Genomic DNA, 18,596 nt, shown 5'->3' on the forward strand with positions numbered 1-18,596 from the left:
GCAGGGAGCCCCACGTGGGGCTCGATCCCAGGACCCTGAGATCATGACCTGAGCTGAAGGCAGATGCTTAACTGACTGAGCCACCCAGGCACCCCAAGGGAAAGTTGTTGTTTACAGAAGTCTAGCTAATAAACATAGAAGAAATTATTTCTGAAGAACTTCTAATTACTATTTTATAGCTACTAATGGGATAAAGAATATAAGGAATGAACAGAAGTGAAAGCTGAAGACATTCAGTAAAGGATGATGGCCAACTGTGTAAGAAGAATCCCAGGGACACCACCCAGACCCACCAAGGAAGCCTAGAAGAACGGCACAACTGTGCCACTAGGTGCCTCATAATGTGATACACTAGGAAGAAGGAAGTTTTCTTGCCCCTAACATTCAACTCAGATCTCATCAAGCCCTTTTACAGAAAATAAAGAACCAAGTTAAATGACACCAAAGGGAAGCAAGAAGGCAAATCCAGAACATAGGTCATTTTCCAGGACAAATGACCCAGTTTCTAGAACAAAGCAGTGGTCAGGTGAGGAAGAGGATTGTTCTAGAATAGAAGAGATTTAAGGACATAACCAAATAGATCCTGTTTGGGTTCCAAATGGAAAAAGCTAACCGTAGGGCTCCTGGGTGGATCAGTTGGTTAAGCGACCGACTCTTGATTTTGGCTTAAGTCAAAGGTAGCTTGAAATTTTCCACAATAAAAAGTTTTTTAAAAAATACCTTTTGGGGCAACTGGGTGGTTCGGTTGGTTAGGCGACATCCTTCATGATTCTGGAGTTCCAGGATCCAGTCCCGCATCAGGATCCCTGCTCAGCAGGGAGTCTGCTTCTCCCTCTGACCCTTCCCCTTCTCCTGCTCTCTCTCTCTCTCAGATAAATAAATAAAATCTTATAAATAAATAATTAAATAATTTAAAAATACCTTTTACTATAGGCACCCACTCTTTAGGCTAAGAAGTCAAGAAGCTGAGGTTATTATTACTTGGGAATTAATATTCCTTTAGAGTGATAACTCCCCTATAAACACGCCGAGAAGGGCATTTGAAAATCAAAACTTAGTTTTCATCTCCAGAAATCCATTTTTTCCCACTCATGGCCCAAAAGAAAGCAGTGGTGCATTTTCCTCACCCACATTACTCCCTGCTATAATAGCTTAATGAGACGCACAGTGTAAATGGAACTCCATTTGCTGCTTTAGCTGCTTGAGAACCATTAAAAGACCCTTAAAAGCATCACTCATGTATTAAGTGAAAGAAAACTCATCATTAAATTAAGGGAAAACAACTCTTCCCACTCAGGAGTTTTTGGTAGTGCAAAATACACGAAATAATGAAAAGTATTGTAGCAAAAATGGTTGTACTTTGTTGTAGCATATTTCTAAAGCACAGGGAGCGCTCTCTTAGAGATCTACAATGTACCCTCCTCTTCGTCACCGAAAAAAAATGGCTTCATATTAGGAATTAAAATTTCCTGAATCAAAAAGTGCTCTAATTAATGATTTGGGCACCCTTGTAAATTCTGAGCTCAATACTGGAAAGATCTGTGCAGTCCTTTAATTCGGCTCTCGCTGCCTTTAAAGCTAAATTTGGCAGCTTCCCTCACTCGAGGTAGCTAATTAACACCCACAACACAACTCTCTTGGCCAGGATTCCTTCAAATGCCTATCTCCAACCCACCAGACATCAGTTAGGATATTAACCTAGGCTGTTTTGAGTAATTCTGGGATATTTCCAACTTTATTTTTTAAAACATCTTAGCCAATGGCCGATCATTGTTTTTATGGCTTTCCTGTAAATGTCAAGTGCCACTGAAGTCAAGTTTGAAGGACACCCAGCAGAGTTTCTCAGAATGGGTTCTGGTAATACCCTCAGCAGAATCACCTGGTGTGTTAAAAAAAATAAATAAATACAGATTCCTGGGTCCCCTCTCAAGCCTGCTAAGTCTAGTCTCTCTGCTGATAGGGCCTAGATTTCTATACCTTAAGGAAGAGGGCCAGAGTGGTTCTTCCACAGCATTTGATGGCCAAGTTATCAAGCATGGGGGTTTCTCTCAAGTCTCTGAGAAAAACAGGAGAGGGCAACAATTGAACCAGCAGCAGGAGGAAGCAGTCGGCCAGCACGTGGAACACTGCAAGACAGCTGGGCCTGGTTTCTTCAAAGAGTCAACATCATACCCATCAACTGATAAATCACAAAATCTGCTTTATCCCTTCAAGGCCATATTATTCAGACATCAGAAGGAATGAAGCCGGAGTCCAGCACTGCATAGCACTGCTCTTGTCTGTTGGGCCTTGGAAACATTATGGTAAGTAAAAAAAAAAAGCCAGACACCAAAGACCACATGTTGTGTGATTCCATTTACGTGAAATGCCCTAAATAGGCAAATCCGCAGAGACAGGAAGTAGATTAGAGGTTGCCAGAAGACGTGGGGAGGGAGGGTGGGGGAGTGACTGCTAGCAGATCAATTTCATTTTGGAATGATGAAAATGTTCTGGAATTAGGTAACGGGGGATGACTGCCCAAGTCTATGATTATACTAAAACCCACTGAACTATATACCTTAAAAGGGTGAATTTTATGGCCTCTGAATTGTATGTCCAACACTATTAACAGAAAAGTTGAAGTTGATAAAGTTAATTCCCATATCAGGACTCAACAGAATGGAGGCCTCCCCAGTGGCCTAAGCCCTCATCATGAATCAAAACCTGGGTCAACCTGTACATGTAGGAAGCACCTCTCAAAGAAACCTTACCCCAACATACACTTAACAAACACCCAACAAACACCCACTGTTTGACAGGCATTGTACTCCTCCAGTCTGTAGGCGTTTTTCCCTTGAATGGGGGACATCAATCTTGTTACTCAATTGTTTGTGTTTAGTCATTTGACAAAGGTGTTGGGGGGGAAGACATTTTTTTTCTTGACTAAAAGAGGCTTAAAAGAAATGGGAAATATAACCAAATACAGTGAGTAGACCTTGTTTGGATCTTGATCCAACAGAAAATTTTAGACAATGAGATAATTTGAATATGGATTGGAAATATTGTTCCTTTTCTTAGCAATCATACTGAAACCTATTAGGTATGATTATACTGTTTCTTTAGAGATGAATACTGAGATACTTAGGGGTGAAATAACATGATATCTTGGGTTTTCTTTAAAATGATTTGACAAAATATTCTGCAAAATGGGTGGTTTTGGTTGATAGTTGTGGGCTGAAAAATAAATACACAGGGGTATGTTGAATTTTATCTTTGTGCATAGTTGGATATTTTCATGATAAAAGTTTAGAATAAAGGAACTCCAAATTATCTTCATTTGTTTTGATTTCAAAAATTTCAGTTCAGTTTGTATGCTTAAATACTCCAAGGGTTAGGATGAAATTGAAGGGCAAATATTAGAGGTAGGTCTTTAGTTTTGAGCTTTTCAGCAGGAAAAGGCCAGAGGGAGAATTTTGAATACTTCCTTGAATTCAGAGAAATGAAATGGACAAAACAGAAAGGCCGTGGACTCAAAGTTCTTTGGTCATTTTATAAAAGAAAAACCCTATTGAAAGTCTGTCCTCAAAAGCCTTTTGAAGTTCTAAGAGGATGAAATTATTGTTAATTAAATATATAGCTGATACATCAAGCAAGAAATTAATTTCACATCAAAATATATTTGTGTCTAATATCCTGGGCTCCGCATTTTATTGTGTAGCACTTCCTATGGGAATCTATTGTTTCAGAACTGAATTTTACTTTTATAATCTTACTAGAGATATTTACTTGCCTTAAAGATCTGTGACTGTATATACACACACACACATATATAACTTAGTGTTATATATATGTTATATAATACTTTATATACATATAACTTCATGCTGAATCTTTGACCAGGGAATTCATCCAAATTATCCCATCTCTCTTACGGGATCCTGCCATCTGTCTTTAGACACCGATTTCAGTATGACCTGGAAGGGTGACCTATCTGCTTCAAAGTCAGAACCCCACATTCTTCTCCAGTGTCACCTCGCCTGACCGAGAACCCTCTTGCCACAGGATAATTAGGACTTGACAAAAACGTTGACTGGGAAACATTCTACCTGGACATCAAAAATCTTGGCCACGTAAACGTTTGAGGGATTCTTTTCAGGATATTGATACTGATTCTTTCCAGGAGGTTGGTTGCAGTGCCCTCTCTATGAAGATCCATGGAGGAATTTCTTTCAGGAATATGTGTGCTTCTCTTGAGCATCTGGTTGGCTTCTATTTTCTGATTTTTGCGTCAACTGCCAGGCAGCTCAGGGGAGGACTTTTGGCCTTCGTCCAGCAAGTGTATAGAGCCTCCTGGACAATATTTTGTGTACTAGCCCCCATGTTTCAATTTCCTCACTGTTTTCTTAAAACTCATTGCAATGCATTCTTATAGATGACAGTTAATTCCTCTTTGGACTAAAATGGGGGCATAAACAATAAATAAACAAATCATAAATAAGCAAATACAAAAACAAATATAAAAAGTATTACAGATACATTACGGGTTGCTTTTAAGTACTTGGTTAAGAGTTTCCCTTTTCACAGGTACTGCTTCCTTCTTCTGCGCGTGGGTGTCTGGCTCCGTTCTGGACATTTACCACCTGTCAGCGAGCTGGGTTTGCTGCAAAACGTGAGGAGAAGAAAGAGGGCAAGACTCGGAGAGCTTCGGTGCATCATTGAGGGATCATTGTTTTCCAGTACGTTGTGTGTGGGGGGGAGCAACACGAGGCCTCCGAGATGGTCTGAGATTAATGTGTTTGTGTGCAAGTGGGAAAAAACAAGCCCATGTGAAATGTGTCCCATCCCAAACAGGGTGGAGAAAAGCAGTGTCAGATTGTTGCCTGTTCACCCTTTTTATCCAGAGGGCTTGGTGGCTGTTGGGAGAGGGCAGGCAATGGATCTTTTTTTTTTTTTTAAGATTTTATTTATTTAATTTAGAGAGAGAGCATGAGCAGGGGGAGGGGCAGAAGGAGAGGAAGAGAATCACAAGCGGACTCCCCACTGAACACGAAGTCCAAAGCAGGGCTTGATCTTATGACCCTGAGATCATGATCTGAGCCAAAATCAAGAGTCAGATGCCTAACCGACTGAGCCTCCCAGCTGCCCCTGGCAATCGACCGTTTTTATGTTTGAGGTTTTGGCTCTCAGGGAAGCTTTCTGTAGGTTGACCTATCATTTCTGCATCTCTAAACCCAATCTCCTTTTACATAGGGGAGATTCCTGGGGCTCAAAACCAAGCTTCTCCACACCTGCCCTCCAAACTTGGCTGGGACCCTCTGCCCAGTTCTGGTAAATGGGTCCGTCTTCTAGTGACCAACCAGTCACTTACAGTACCACCCACTCTTACCAAGCTCTTCCTAGTCATGTGTTGGGTCTCAGCATGGTGACTCAGGACCCCTCCCCGCCTTCCTCTAGTCCTAGAGTTGGACAGAAAGGGCACCGTGGCAGGAACTCAAACACTGGAAACCAGCTTCTGCCTCTTCCTGGGCTTCAGTACACAGCTGGTGCATCTTCTGGGGCAAGTTATCACCTGTCCCGGGTCTCAGTTTCTACATGTATAAAAAGGGATCATAACATCACATATTTCTCAGCTTTCATATGAGGCTTCAAGGAGGCAATACAGAAACGTAGAACAGCACCTGGCCCACAATCATAGGCATGCAGTGCAAGCTGGCCATTATTCTGATGAGTCAGCAAGAAGGCTCAGTGGTACAAACACGGGATTTTCTCCTTAGCTATGCTGTGCTGGGGATGTTACTGAAGGAGAACAGGGCGTACCTTTCCCCCAAGCATCCCAGCCTCACGGCGGATTTATAACGCATTTACTGGAGCCCAGTTTAGGTTCCAGGCCCAGTAGGGGTTCTACGGTATGTTCGCATGGTTGTGTATTTTTGTCCGATGCATAAAAGTAAGATGTTCTTGCATTCTTTTTCTTAAGAAGAAAACTCTGCACCAGACACAGATCACCCTCATGCAGGTGAGGACTCTTAACATAGGCATTACTATGATGGCATTTTGTACCTGAGGGAACCAAAGCTCGGAGAGGTTGAGGAGATCGCCCACATATATGGACCTAGTAAGTGGCAGAACAAGGTCTGAACCCACGTGGTCTGACTTCAGAGGGTAGATTCTCCACTCTTGGTCTACACTATTTCCCTCTAAAGATGAATGAGGAAACCAAAGGAAATACACAAGAGATCGTTTAAGAATTTGAGTTTCAGGGGCACCTGGGTGGCTCAGTTGGTTAAGCATCCAACTCTTGGTTTCGGTTCAGGTCCTGATCTCAGGGTCATGAGATCGAGCCCCACGTTGGGTTCTGCGCTGGGGGTGGACTCTGCTTGAGGTTCTCTTTTTCCCTCTCCCTCTGCCCCTCCCCCTCCTAAAACGGATAAATAAATCTTTAAAAAAAATCGATTTGAGAATTTCAAAAAAAAAGGAAAAGAGGAAGAAGACGACGATGACAAAGATGATGATCATTTAAATCATCTGAGTTCAGGCCTCCCAAAGTTTGGCTGCACCTGCTATCAAGTCCTATTATGTCTCTGGCGCCCCCACTACATGGCCACACCAGTGCTGACAGCAGGGAGATTGACAGGTGGGTATAGACTTATAGATAGGACTGTACATGTTAAAAAGATTGATTTAAAACTCTGTCATTTGCTGGGGCACCTGGGTGGTTCAGTGGGTTAAGCCTCTGCCTTCAGTTCAGGTCCTGATCTCGGGATCCTGGGATCAAACTCCATGTCCGGCTCCCTGCTCAGCAGGGAGTCTGCTTCTCCCTCTTCTTCTCCCCTTCCCCCTGCTTGTTTTCTCTCTCTCTCAAATAAATAAGTAAATATTTATTTATTTATTACTTATTAAAAAATTTAAAAATAACAAAAACACCTTCATTTGCTGAGATGAGCCACCTTTGCTCTAAAAGAAAGAGTATAAATGTTCTGATCTGTCTTCAGAACACATTACATCCTGGGGTGCCTGGATGGCTCAGTGGGTTAAGCCACTGCCTTTGGCTCAGGTCATGGTCTCGGGGTCCTGGGATCGAGCCCCACGTCGGGCTCTCTGTTCTGCAGGGAGCCTGCCTCCCCCCCCCCCCCCCCTCTCTCTGCCTGCTGCTCTGCCTACTTATGATCTCTCTCTCTCTCTGTGTCAAATAAATAAATAAAATATTAAAAAAAAAAAAAGAAGAACACATTACATCCTACCCTGAAGAGGTAGCTCTCTCTCCAAAAACCACCTTCTTCACCTTGCTGTTTAATCAAATTTCACACCACTCCCTGCTTTTGCAGATGAATTGTTGCACGGAATGTTTTGGCCCCAGGCTATGCTGCCCCCTCTGTTTGCGCAGGTGGCTCTTTGTGGCCCTACTCTATAAGGAGCCCATGGGTTTCCAGAGCTGAGCCCATTAAGTCTTTGCAGAAATTGCATTCCCCAGTTCAGCAGAACACATTTTGCCACGAATTTAAAAAAGCCTCTCTATAGGTAACTGTCACGCTTGCTTCGGTGAAGGAAAAAAATCGCCACAACTTAGAAAAGAATGGAATCCAACAGCCAATATACAAAATCATCAGTTCTTAATAGAGCAAATCCCTGATGCTTAGGGCCAACTAAGATGCCATCCAAGGCGTCCGAATGTCTCTGCAGTTCCCTCTGATGAGTCCAGGTGACCCTCTTAGTACACCTAACGCCCCTTTCAGTCTGCAGCCCCTGTACCCAGACAGGGGATGGAGGGCAGACTGTCATCACTGTTGCAGGATTATGTCTGTTGAGACACAGGGTAGACATGAGAGCACCAAAGGCATCACAAGGGAGATCCTGATGTTTTCTTCGTTTGATTTCAGTGAGGGGTGGCTGGTGCCCAGGCTGTTCCTGGCCCTTAAGTCAGTGAGTGTCCCTAACTGTGGAAGGTTAGAGCAATCCCTAACTGTGGGAGGTATGAGCAAGGGACAACTGCTATCCAGTTGTCCCTTGACCAACACGGGTTTGAACCACCCAGGTCTGCTTATATGTGGATTTTTTTTTTTTTTAATAAATATAGTACAGTACTGTGAATCTATTTTCTCCTCCTTACAATTTCTTTTTTTTTTTTTTAAGATTTTATTTATTTATTTGACAGGCAGAGATCACAAGTAGGCAGAGAGAGAGAGAGGAGGAAGCAGGAAGCAGGCTCCCTGCTGAGCAGAGAGCCCAATGCAGGGCTAGATCCCAGGACCCTGGTATGATCTGAGCCAAAGGCAGAGGCTTTAACCCACTGAGCCACCCAGGTGCCCCTCTTCCTTACAATTTTCTTAATAGCATTTTTTTCTCCAGCTTAATTTAAAGAATACAGTATATTAAACACATAACATATAAAATGTGTGTTAATGGACTGTTAAGGTTATGGGTAAGGTTTCCAGTCAATAAGAGGCTATTAGTAGTTATGTTTTGGGGTAGTCGAAAGTTATCTGTGGATTTTTGACTATTCTGGGTTCAGTGCCTCCAACCCCCACGTTGTTCAAAGGTCAACTCTACTTTGTTCTGATATCATGTTCATACAAGTGTTTACAGAAGGCTAAACTAAGCTGCTTTTATTTTCTGTAATGAAAGTGATGATTATTTTATTTTCTGTTTATAAATGGTACAGGCTCATTGTAAAGAATTTGAATAATTCTGAAATATTTGAAGGAAATTAATACACGAAGTCCCACCACCTTGAGAGAACCACCATTAACAGTAACGTTCTTTGCATGAGGACATACAGACTATAGTATGTGTGCATATGGATATAGATACAGTATATAGATATTAGATACTTGGGATTACAAGATACGTGTGGCTTTATCATAGACATTTTCTCTCTCCTCCTCACCCCTCCCCACCACCCTCTGTGCTCCAGATAATCATACTAAGGATATGTTGTGCTTGTAGATGCTAAGTCTTGAGGAATAGATAGGAGTTAAGGAACAAAGGAGAGGTGATAGGCAGTCCAGACAAAGAAATCAGCACATGCAAAGACAAGGAAGCAAGAACTCTTAGTGCATACTGGCATTTACCCCAAAGATACAGATGTAGTGAAAAGAAGGGCCATCTGTACCCCAATGTTGATAGCAGCAATGGCCACGGTCGCCAAACTGTGGAAAGAACCAAGATGCCCTTCAACGGACGAATGGATAAGGAAGATGTGGTCCATATACACTATGGAGTATTATGCCTCCATCAGAAAGTATGAATACCCAACTTTTGTAGCAGCCTGGACGGGACTGGAGGGGATTATGCTGAGTGAAATAAGTCAAGCAGAGAGAGTCAATTATCATATGGTTTCACTTATTTGTGGAGCATAACAAATAGCATGGAGGACATATGGAGATGGAGAGGAGAAGGGAGTTGAGGGAAATTGGAAGGGGAGGTGAACCATGAGAGACTATGGACTCTGAAAAACAACCTGAGGGTTTTGAAGGGGCGGGGGTGGGAGGTTGGGGGAACCAGGTGGTGGGTATTAGAGAGGGCACGGATTGCATGGAGCACTGGGTGTGGTGCAAAAACAATGAATACTGTTATGCTGAAAAGAAATAAAAAAATTGGGGGCGCCTGGATGGCTCAGTTGGTTAAGTTGCTGCCTTCGGCTCAGGTCATGATCCCAGAGTCCTGGGATCAAATCCTGCATCGGGCTCTCTGCTCAGCAAAAAGCTTCTCTCTCTGCCTCTGCCTGCTTGTGTTCTCCCTTTCTCCCTCTCTCTCTGACAAATAAATAAATAAATAAAATCTTAAAAGAAACAAAGAAAGAAAATAAAGAAAAGAAAAGAAAAGGGGAAAGACAGTCAATGAGGAAAGGGAGAAGCCCCTTTCAGGATGAAATACTCAATTATAAGGAAAGCTATTTTTTTGTTTTCAAAAAAAAAAATGCTCTTAGTGCAGTGCTTCTTGAAACTTCAGTGTTCATACAAGTGACGTTGGTTGAAAAGCAGGTTATGAATCAGCAGATCAGAGGTGGGACCCAAGATTCATTATTTCTAACAAGCTTTCAGTGAGGTCTATGCTGTTGGCTCACACTTTGATCTAAATTGCTGTGCTAATGCAATAGGGTATCTACCAGTCACTTGTTACTATTTAAATTTAAATTAAAGGTAAATAAAAACTAAAAATCAGTTCCTCATGTCACATACTGACTAGCTAGCTACCTGTGGCCGCCATATTGGTCAGGGCCATTATAGAACATTTCCATTATCACAGAGAGTTGTATGGAACAGTGCTGGCCAGAGCATCCGGGGAGTTCCAAATAGTTCCGCATGGCTGGAATCATAACACGTGTGTGTGGTCGGGGGAGGCAGAAAGACAGACAGGGAATTGGTCTTGGTCCTGGTGGCAGTGAGGAGCCATTTAGGGATTTCCAATGAATTAGGGATTGTCTTATGAATTAGAGCCGGCATGTGTTAAGTGACTGATATTCCGGAAATGGCTTCTATTATTGTCACTCCTGGGAAGTTGGTCAGCAAGAGTGAACAGAGTAAAAAGAGAAGAGAGCCGAGAAAGAACGTACCCCGAACCCACACCTGAAAAGGGAGGACCAAAGAGGAAGAAGGAGGAGCCACCGGTGTAGGAGGAAAAGCAGGGATGAGTGGAGACTCAGAAACCAGAGGGAAGGAGGAATCAAGGAGGGAGCGGTCAGTTATGTCCGATGCCAGGGAGAGGCTAGGAGGTCTCACTGCCAGGTCGCTGGTGGCCTTGGAGAGCAGTTTCAGGGGTTTGGGGAAGAAGACAGTCAGACTATCCTGACCTGACCTAGGGGCTGAATAAGGTTGAGGCAATGGAGGCCTACGTCAGCGTGGTCTTTCTGAAGGTCTGTTAGGAAGGGGAGGAGAGTGTGACATCTGGGGACTGGGGCATATTTGATGGAGGGAATGTTTATTCAGGTTGAAAGTGACAGAGTGTGTATATATGGAGAAACTAAGAGCCAGAGAGAAGTGAGAAACAAGACAGGGAGGGAAAAATACCCCCAAATAACAGGTAGCTTGTGAGGTGGAGGGAAGCTGGACGGAATGGAGGCTGGAGCCCAGAGGCTGGGATTTATTTAATGGTGTGGAAGGTAGAGGTACCGGTTTACAGAGGTGGGAGTTCTGGGAAGCATGAAGGCAGTACCCACCCATCAGGTTTCCTGTGCTTTTCTACCTGGCTCCCTGGTCCTCTTAGTCGAGCTAAATTCTCTCAGGCTGGAGAGATTTCTCTCAAATAATCAGGTCAAATAATCATAAAGAAATGATTCTATTTTCTTCAACCTGAATTAGAAGCATTTTTCACAACAAACATAGAGGACCCTGAATTTAACTCCAAAACCAGTTATACAATGAGTTAATTTCATGTCTGTATTAATTTGAATTGGCTTTTTTTAATAGTTGAGAAGACATTTTTCCTCTACCCCAAACAATGGTTTTTACCATTTCAAATGAACTACAGTTGTTTGCTCAGAGGTGTGAAGTCCTCAGACAGAGGCGGATTTCTCCCAAGTTCAAGTGAAGCCTTAACTGTCATTCTTCCATGGCCTCATCCAGTGTTTATCACCTGGCTCAGGAGGAAGACATTCTGCACAACCACTCCCACGCCCGCGGGTTCACTCCTGAATTCCTACATTCATCTCTTTGCAGACAAGTCTTCCCAGGCAGTTAACTTGTCCACATTCATTGCCATAACTGAAGGAAAGGTAATACCTTTCTGCTACCCAGAGGGACTGTAACTAGAACAGATGCAAAACTAGAGACATGATTAGAAGACTCTGAGATAAGTTAAAGGGACAGCAACGTGATATGCCCTCTGCCACTAACTCATTTTACATTCATCTTACGAATATCCACAAAGTAGGGGGTGGCTGGCTGCTGGGACTTATTAATAAAATTTATTCTAGGGTCCTGGGATCAAGCCCTGCATCGGACTCCCTGCTCAGTGGGAAGCCTGCTTCTCCCTCTCCAGCTCTCCCTGCTTGTGTTCCCTCTTGCTGTCGATCTCTGTGTGTCAAATAAATAAATAAAATCTTTAATTTTTTTTAAGATTTTATTTATTTGAGAGAGAATGAGTGAGAGAGAGCATGAGAGAGGAGAAGGTCAGAGGGAGAAGCAGACTCCCCAAGGAGCTGGGAGCCCGACTGGGGGACTCGATCCTGAAAGTCCAGGATCATGATCTGAGCCGAAAGCAGTTGCCCGACCAACTGAGCCACCCAGGCACCCAATAAATAAAATCTTAAAAAAAAAAAAAATTTATTTCATTTCTTCTCCTCAGCAAAGGCATCTTAATGACTCCCAAACCACACCCTACCTCGGATCCTATCATTTTCCCTCCTAAAAACTGCCTGAATAGATTTTCATTGTTCTTTGCATAAAAGACACACTCTACCAGGGCCTCCAGCATTGTCTGGCCCCCGTGCACCCTCATCTCAGGCCACTCTGCTCCCACATCCTTAAATTCCATTTATACTTTTGGGTCCTGAAAAGGTCAAGTGCTTTCCTGCTCTTTGGGCCTCCTGACCCCCAGCCACACAGAGAAGGCCTTTCCTGATCAGAGAGTCAAATGGAAATGCTGTTGGTTTCCCATCCGGCTCCACACACCTGGGGAGAGGCAGTGTGGTAGTGTTTTGAGGGGCTCTACTTTTTAATAAGACTTTTGGGGTTGAAATCCCAGATCCACCACTTGCTAGCTACTCTGTCACCTCGGAAAGCTACTCTGCGTGTGTTTCCCCATTTAAAACGTGGGCCTGAGAAAACATACTTTTAAGGCTAAATCTGTTAACAAATGGCAAATTCTTAGGACTGTAATCGGAGTTCTCTTATTTTCGCATGTACTCCGATTTTATTCCCCTTGTTTGTCAAGTTTGAGACTGTCACCTAGGGAGGGTTTATGGTGTTCCCCAAACCCCTGCCGTTTATGGTGGACATACTGAGCTCGGCTGATGAATGCATAATGGTCCTCTCGGATTTAGGAGGGGCCCTGGGTGAACGTGGTCATAGAGACTCGGTCCGGCTTCTCTTGGAGCTTACGGTTCATCAGGACGGACTCGGAACACACGCCAGGCAGGTCTAGTCGTGGGAAAGGGACTCTCTGGGTCCTGGCCCAGCCCTACAATGACCGTGAACCCGCTCCCTCCCCCAGGAGGGACCCCGAGGAAGGCACCCCGCCCGCGAGAACCAGAACCACGAGGGCCAAGGGGAGGCGCCAGGACTCCGGATTCCAAGAAGGATGCTCCGCGCGCAGGCCTAGCTCGTCCTCCAGCCGCGGAAGAGCCCGAAGGACCTGGGCGGGCCGAGGACCGCGAGCGCCAATAGCCGGGCCCGCCCCGCCCCGCCCCCGGCCGGCTTCCCGGGATAGGCTGCCCGCCGCTCCGCCTCCTGCTCGCCGCGCGGTAGTCCTGCAGCCCGCGAGACCGTGCGGGTCTTTGCGCCGCCCGCGTCCCGCGAAGGTGAGTCGTGAGTGCGCGCGGGTGCGGCGGGGAGGGCGCCCGGCCTGCGGGCCCGGCTGGGGCTACGCTCGCCCCGCGTCCCCTCGAGCTTTGCCCGCCCCGAGCTCCGCTGCTCCCGGCGGCCAGAACGGAGGGGTAGAGCAGTCTCCTCCGAGGCCCGGGGGACGGGCGGCCCAGTCCGTCCCGGGGCCGCGCGAGGCACAGGCGCCGCGCGGAGCCTCCCGCAGGCTTCCCCGCGCCCGAGGCCGCCGCCCTAACAACCTCGCGCTTTGCTCCCCCAGGGCGCCGCCGCGGCTACCTCGTAGCGGGTTCGGGGCCGGCCCGCCTGCGCCTGCGGGAGCCCGGCCCGACCCGGGGACCGGAGAGTTTGTCACCGACGTGTGCAGGGCTGAGTGGGCTGAGCTCTACGCGCAGGTAGGTCCGCGTCCTGGAGAGAAATGCCAGGACCCAGGCCCGGAGCACGTGGCCGGTGGCGACGGGGCACCCACGTGTTGGGTTCAGTGGACCCCAGATTGTCTGGCCCTTCAGATTGGGGAATGCGCGTTCCCGGGCTCCCCCAGCACAGCAGCTGCTTCCGGTGGGTTTTCGGACTCCAAGAAAGCGCTGAGGGTCTGGGTGGCTCAGTGGGTTAAGCCTCTGCCTTCAGCCCGGGTCATGATCTCAGGGTCCTGGGATCGAGTCCCACGTCGGGTTCTCTGCTCAGCAGAGAGCCTGCTTCACCCCTTCTCTCTGCCTACTTGTGATGTCTCTCTGACTGTCAAATAAATAAATAAAATCTTTTAAAAAAAATCAAGCGCTGAGATCCAGGGGATAGAGGAGAGGAGTGCAGGGATCCTAGAGAACCCTGTAGAAAACCCACTGGCCCTTTCTTGTGCCCTTTTAAGGCTGACGCAGTGCCTTAAGAGGCTAACACAGAAGGGTAAAGTAAGTCTCCATAAAACCCAGGGAAGAGATCGTAGACCTCCTCTTTGGATCCTGTCTGGAGTCACAGCTGAACCAGAGGGGCATTTTCTTTTGGTTCAAGCACCTTGGTGATTTTAAGATTTTATTAATCTTTGGGCACGTGCACGCAGTGGAGAGCACAGGTCAGCAGCATGGTGGGGGCTTGGCAGACGACGCCTTGCTGAGCAGGGAGCCCAACCCAGGGCTCCATCCCAGGCCCGGGGGGATCATGACCTGAGCCCAAGCCAGATGCTTAATCTACCGAGCTACCCAAGAGCTCCTTCATGATATTTTTATTCAGTTCCTAGCACAGTGATGAATTTAAACCCAACCGTAGTTTGAGGATACTTCCAGAGATGCTTATCTTTGAAGGTGGGGAAAAAAGTCTACACAAGGTGTTTTCGGTTTGAAAGGTCATTTGGAATTTTTTCTTCTTTATAGGTTGAAAACCACAGGCACAAGCGGTGGAAGCTGGGATATTCCAATGCTGGTATATTTACTGACTTATACCAATTCTGCAGTTTATGGTACACACACGCCTCTAATGAGGTCAAATATTGCTCCTCACTTGGATCAGCCATGCGTCCAGCATGGCCTTCGCAGCTGTTAGCAACAGGACAGTGCTGGTAGTGATCGGGCAGCATAGCAGGTGTTTTTTTATTTACATCTTGTCCTTTAGTTCTGACAACTGTGTGAGGTCAGAACTGTTCTCATTTTACAGATGAAGCAACAGACAGGTTAGGTACTGACTCAAGATCCCACCACATGTGTAACCCTGAACAAGGGTCCTAATATAACTTTCTCGCCATGTGACCTCCTGGAAAGTCACTTCTCTCTCGGCATTTAACGTTCTAGTGGTACCATAGTAATACTGAAATAGCTGAGGCTGGTTTGGTCAGGGGAGACCACAGTTAGAGCTGTTAAGAATATAAGGTCTTCTTAGTATTTAATTACATCAAACCTATGGGAGTTACCCAGAATTTGGCAGAAAGGGGGCATCTGTCTGCATGTTCGGGGTTTTTGGTGAATGAGCATAAGGAGCTGTGAGGGGATTTAAAGGATAAAGTGGTGCTAGATGGTTAGAATCTGGAAATCTTGAAGGTGATGGGGAAGTTTTCCTGTGGGAAGAAATGAGATAGTGTAGCAAGATGAACAGAGCCTAGTATGTGTTGTTTGCCATGACCAGCCCTGAATGTCTGCAAATACCTCATTTTCCAGAAGTTTTCAATAAAGATATTGAATATTCACCTTGGAGTCCCTCTCAATGCTTATTTCATAACACTGTGCCAGCCTTTCCTTCTAAACTTCATTTACACTTGCATATGACACTGAAATCCAGCCTCGGGGTTATTTTTCAGGTCATCCATTGAACAACTACGTGAGAAGGCAATTGCTAGAGGGGAGGAAAGTAGGAAAGGGAGAGAGGAACTGCATGTATGTGCGCTCTAAGTAAAGGACATGAGCTCAGGCCTGGCCAAGGAGGACGGGGACTGGGATCTGGAGATGCTGTGGTTCTGTATGTATTTGGGTGAAGAATGTTTTGGGCAGAGTGAAAACAAAAAGGCCCCAAGAGAGAAGTGTGTAAAGGTTTTGGGGGGAAGCAAAGTGAAATTGCAGAGAAATGACCGCTTGTATGCAGGCTAAGATGGTATTTCATAACCTTCTGGCCTCCTGGGTCTCTGAATGCTGTAATGTTTACCCAGAAATGTTCCCTAGCACCACCCATACTCTTTCCTGTTCTTAACCAACTTCTCTGTGGTCACTATCATCTCTCCCCTCCCCCCCCCCCCTATTAGTGCTCTTGTTCTAGAAATCTCTAGCATCCTATAACAGCCTTGTCATACTTAAAAATCTAGTCGATGGTTACCTGACTGCCCTGCCCCTACTTTACTGAAGTCCATCTTGGTTTCTTTCTTTTTTTTTTTTCAAGATTTTATTTATTTAACAGAGAGAGTGGGGGAAGCAGGCTCTCCACTGAGCAGAGAGCCCATTGTGGGGGATCCCAGGACCCTAAGATGACCTGAGCAGATGGAAGAGGCTTAACCCACAGAGCCACCCAGGTGCCCCCCAATCTAGATTTCTATCATGTTCTCAGGGGCTAATCAAGCTCCTGCCATTATGATTCTGGTATATTTGAACCCTAAACCCATCACGAGTATGCTACAAGGAGCAGTATCATAATTAAGCCTAATATCAATAATGGTTGAATTATATACAGCACTCAAGTGAGTGGCTTAGAGCCAGTAAGAACACTAGAAGGGGCACAACACTAAACATAGGTTCAGTCTCTTGCTAATCCTCATAGTTTAAACTCAATTAGTTTTGGCTTATGTTCCACCAAATGCAGACTTGGATTTTTGGGGGTCTTTTTAAAACAACAAAAAACCTGAATAGTATAACTAATAAAACTAGTCTTTTCAGAGGCACCAGCACAGGGCTCTGACTTCAGTCCTACACAGTAATTGAGTCTATACATAGTAACTACCTGGTGAGTAGTAAGTGCTCAGTAAATGTCATTAATTGGTAGAACTATAGGATCATTTCTATAATATTCTATGGTCCTTGTAATAAAATGACAGTGCTGGTGTTTACTATTTCTATACCAAAATGCTGGCTTTGATTTCTATACTAGAGCATGTATCATGGGCCAAGTACTGGCTGTAGGTTTTGTGACCACATCAGTGAATAAAGCAGACAAAAGTCCATGACTACTGGTGGAACTGATCGGCTGATGGAGTCCTCCCCTGTAAAGACCCGTGAGGCTTCCTTGCTCAGTGTAGGAACTAGTCAGCAAGGTGGAGGATGGCGGTGCGGGGGGTGCCCGGTGGTTGGGAGAACAAAAGGCCTGTATGAGGTGACTTCAAGTGCTAAGTGGGAAAAGGGAAAGAAGAATGTTGAGTCCTAAAGCAGCCCCAAGTTCTGGTAAAACATGACATCAACAGTGGTTCAGGGATAAGGGGCCAAGGGAACACTGTTTTCCAGCCACTGTCGCATGGTGTGAATAGCAAACACGCTTGCCCAGAATGACCACTGGTGTCACCAACCGCTGCCACTGCCCCTAGAAGAGTCACCCCGGGCTGGGTGAACAGGTGGAGACCCTGGGTTGGCCACTGGTCCTCCCCCAACCCACCCCCTTCCTCTCCCACTACCAAACCTCAGTTTACACTTTGGTTTTCCAGTTTTTTGTTGCCTTTTTTTTTTTTTTTAAAGATCTTCTGTATTTGTCAGAGAGCTAGCACAAGCAGGGGGAGTGGCAGGCAGAGGGGAGAAGCAGACTCCCCCACTGAGAAAGGAGCCCGATGTGGGACTGGATCCCAGGATGCTGGGATCATGACCTGAGCGGAAGGCAACTGAGCCACCCAGGTGCCCCCCAGTAGAAAAAGTTTGGGTGCTAAAAAGTTTTAAGTCCATTAGACTAAACAATAGCAGCTGGAAGATGGAAGCAGTCTTAAGCCAGATACAGGGGGAAAAAAAAAGGACACTACTTTTTTTTCCTAATGGGCCTCAGAGTTCAGAATTTAGAACTATAAATATTAGAACTGTGCTGCCCAATATGCCCAAGTCACACGTCACATGGGGCTATTTAAGTTTAAATCAAAACTGAATAGGGGCGCCTGGGTGGCTCAGTGGGTAAAGCCTCTGCCTTCCGCTCAGGTCATGATCTCAGGGTCCTGGGATGGAGCCCCCACATGGGGCTCTCTGCTCAGCAGGGAGCCTGCTTCCTCCTCTCTGCTTGTCTCTGCCTACCTGTGATTTCTCTGTGTCAAATAAATAAACTATTTTAAAACATTAAAATGAAAAAATTCAGCTCCTTGGTTGCATCGGCCATGCTTCAAATGCTCAGTGGTCTCCTGTGGCTAGAAGCTACTGTACCAGACAACAGATACAGGACATCTCCATTACTATAGAGAGTTTCTGGGGTGCCTGGGTGGCTCAGTTGGTTAAGCGACTGCCTCCAGCTCAGTCCCGAATCAGGCTCCCAGCCCTACGGGGAGCCTGCTTCTCCCTCTGACTTTCTCGCTTATGCTCTCTCTCACTGTCTCTCAAATAAATAAATAAAATATTTTTTAAAAAAAAGAAGAAAGTTTCGTTGGCAATACTGTTGCAGAGGTTTTTTTTTTTTTTTTTAAAGATTTTATTCATTTATTCATTTGACAGATAGAGATCACAAGTAAGCAGAGAGGCAGGCAGAGAGAGAAAAGCAGGCTCCTCACCGAGC

At 45.5% G+C, this 18,596-nt stretch overlaps 1 long non-coding RNA gene and 1 other non-coding gene across 2 annotated transcripts in view; both read left to right on the top strand.

The window, feature by feature from the left end:
* Positions 1-15,624, top strand: part of LOC132006146 (uncharacterized) — a 33,704-nt gene extending 18,080 nt beyond the window's left edge. Inside the window, exons 2-6 of the long non-coding RNA XR_009400998.1 lie at positions 2,215-2,303; positions 4,564-4,715; positions 13,129-13,435; positions 13,717-13,849; positions 14,819-15,624. This is a non-coding gene — a long non-coding RNA (uncharacterized LOC132006146). The remainder of the gene's footprint in view (positions 1-2,214; positions 2,304-4,563; positions 4,716-13,128; positions 13,436-13,716; positions 13,850-14,818) is intronic.
* LOC132009550 (small nucleolar RNA SNORA26) lies at positions 14,307-14,428 on the top strand. The gene has a single exon (XR_009402013.1). It is a non-coding gene; the product is annotated as a small nucleolar RNA SNORA26 (small nucleolar RNA).
* Positions 15,625-18,596: the final 2,972 nt, after the last annotated feature.

Source organism: Mustela nigripes, chromosome 1, assembly GCF_022355385.1.
Source record: "Mustela nigripes isolate SB6536 chromosome 1, MUSNIG.SB6536, whole genome shotgun sequence".
Classification (NCBI taxonomy): domain Eukaryota; kingdom Metazoa; phylum Chordata; class Mammalia; order Carnivora; family Mustelidae; genus Mustela; species Mustela nigripes.